The following is a 2,500-nucleotide window of genomic DNA, read 5'->3' on the forward strand; positions in this document are numbered from 1 at the left end:
CTCAAAGCAGGCGTCCAAAACCTCGAAAGAGGTGCCTAAAAACGGTATGGTCAACCATCTATATGATGCGTACCACTACCTTAACTTGAATGATCTTGCATGGAATAATGGAATAGGACCTTGGTTCTATTTTGTTGGTCTTAAGAATCCAAGGTAATGATTAAGAGGGACAGACGGGGGCATTTGTATTGCGGCGCTAGAGGTGAAATTCTTGGACCGTCGCAAGACAAACTACAGCGAAAGCATTTGCCAAGAATGTTTTCATTAATCAAGAACGAAAGTTAGAGGTTCGAAGGCGATCAGATACCGCCCTAGTTCTAACCATAAACGATGCCAACCAGCGATCATTCTGAGTAACTAATTTCATGACTCGAATGGAAGCTTCCGGGAAACCAAAGTTTTTGGGTTCCGGGGGAAGTATGGTTGCAAAGCTGAAACTTAAAGGAATTGACGGAAGGGCACCACCAGGAGTGGAGCTTGCGGCTTAATTTGACTCAACACGGGAAAACTCACCCGGCCCGGACACTGAGAGGATTGACAGATTGAGAGCTCTTTCTTGATTCAGTGGGTGGTGGTGCATGGCCGTTCTTAGTTGGTGGAGTGATTTGTCTGGTTAATTCCGATAACGAACGAGACTCTAGCCTACTAAATAGACTTGCAGTTTACACTGCAGTACTCCCCCTTAGTCAACCTGTGGGTGGTAGTATCTCTTGATGGTTTCGGCTGTTGAGGGCTCTGCTGCTATTAGCCTACAGAATTGGCTAGGGTAAGGATGCTGTAGCACTGTAAGGACTTCTTAGAGGGACAAGCGGCGCTCGCAGCCGCACGAAACAGAGCAATAACAGGTCTGTGATGCCCTTAGATGTCCGGGGCCGCACGCGTGCTACACTGAAGTGGTCATCGTGCATACTGTTTCCTGCTCCGAAAGGAGTGGGTAACCGCTTGAACCCATTTCGTGATGGGGATTGGGCATTGTAATTATTGCCCATGAACGAGGAATTCCCAGTAAGCGTGAGTCATTAGCTTGCGTTGATTACGTCCCTGCCCTTTGTACACACCGCCCGTCGCTACTACCGATTGAATGATTTAGTGAGGACTTCGGACTGGTCAATCCAGACCATTGGGAAACTAGTGGTCGGATTGTGCTGGAAAGATGTTCAAACTTGATCATTTAGAGGAAGTAAAAGTCGTAACAAGGTTTCCGTAGGTGAACCTGCGGAAGGATCATTAACGTATTACCCTCTTATTATAAGAGAAATACAACCTTCAAACAATCAAACACTCTGCATAGTGATATTGTAGATGCTAATATGGTGAATGCAATTGAATTGTATTTGCATTAGAGTCGCAATTGTGAATGTTTATTGCAAACATTTAGCCATTGCAACATGATTCTAATTTGCATTACATTCGTTCATTCATACATCCATCTTTCATTATCCAATGCAACAAAGAGTGAGGGTTATCTAACGATAGCCATAATTTCTTTTGCAAAACAATTGTAGTTTATAATGAAAAGCCTGTCTTGCTACATACTTGGTACCTGATCAAGTCTTCAGCTTATGCTGACGGCAAGGTTTAAAGAAGGAAGTTTTACACTTCTTCGCCTAACTAAGTAAAGACAACTATGGTTTTTATAAACTGCATACAATTGTTTTCAAACCCTCTCAATGCAGATTTAGGATACTTATTAAAAGTCCCACGGTGGCAAAGATACATCTTCAAGCGGTGGATCACTCGAATTACCAATCGATGAAGAACGTAGCTAGCTACGATAATCGGTGCGAATTGCAGGACACGCCGAGCACTTGAGCTTCCAACGCACATTGCGGCTTTCGGGTCTTTTCCGAGGTCACATCTGTCTGAGAGTTGAGATGTAAAATAATCAACAAAACACTTGCATACTACCATATATGCATATTTTTGAGAGGATTGTATATTTATATGCATGAATCTTGATGTTTTATTCCTTTTCTTAATTGCAATTCGTTGCAATTTAGTAAGGAGAATCTCAAATCTACTTGTTTCACATGATAAATTTTGTGTACAATGCATATTTCATCTCTGCAAGCAGTATATATGAATAGATACTAGCATGAGATTCTAAGGTTAGTCGCCTATCTGACGACGCTAAAGTCGTATTGCAGATAACTATGGTGATCAACTAACCTGTTAACTGATGAATCTTCTTGCACTTGTATAAATCGTACAAATAGTAGCTATTTCATTCTGTTAAAGCAGACCTAAGAAGTAATGCAAAGGCAAAATTTGTGCAAACATTAAAGTAGATTTACGTTGCTTGCTTGCAAACAACACAAATAAACATTAATCAACTTAATCAATATTTTTGATCTCAGATCAGGTGAGGTTACCCGCCGAATTTAAGCATATAATTCAGCGGAGGAAAAGAAATCAAATGAGATTCCCTGAGTAACGGCGAGTGAAAAGGGATGAGTCCGGCGCAAAGGTTTTCCATTGAAAGGTGGAAAGCGGTGCTGCG

The 2,500-nt window shown here is 41.7% G+C and overlaps 3 non-coding genes across 3 annotated transcripts in view; all 3 read left to right on the plus strand.

The window, feature by feature from the left end:
* Window positions 1-1,230, plus strand: part of LOC149092950 (small subunit ribosomal RNA) — a 2,170-nt gene extending 940 nt beyond the window's left edge. Inside the window, exon 1 of the ribosomal RNA XR_016200356.1 lies at window positions 1-1,230. This exon is cut by the window's left edge and continues 940 nt beyond it. This is a non-coding gene — a ribosomal RNA (small subunit ribosomal RNA).
* Window positions 1,231-1,717: 487 nt separating this feature from the next.
* LOC149092951 (5.8S ribosomal RNA) lies at window positions 1,718-1,872 on the plus strand. The gene has a single exon (XR_016200410.1). It is a non-coding gene; the product is annotated as a 5.8S ribosomal RNA (ribosomal RNA).
* A 476-nt stretch (window positions 1,873-2,348) lies between these two features.
* The window catches only part of LOC149092952 (large subunit ribosomal RNA), a 4,168-nt gene continuing 4,016 nt past the window's right edge, over window positions 2,349-2,500 (plus strand). The window contains exon 1 of the ribosomal RNA XR_016200463.1: window positions 2,349-2,500. This exon is cut by the window's right edge and continues 4,016 nt beyond it. This is a non-coding gene — a ribosomal RNA (large subunit ribosomal RNA).

The sequence above is a fragment of the Tetranychus urticae genome, unplaced genomic scaffold, assembly GCF_039701765.1.
Source record: "Tetranychus urticae isolate SD_2017Ah unplaced genomic scaffold, NJAU_TeUrti_SD_1.0 Scaffold_4, whole genome shotgun sequence".
In the NCBI taxonomy this organism is placed as follows: domain Eukaryota; kingdom Metazoa; phylum Arthropoda; class Arachnida; order Trombidiformes; family Tetranychidae; genus Tetranychus; species Tetranychus urticae.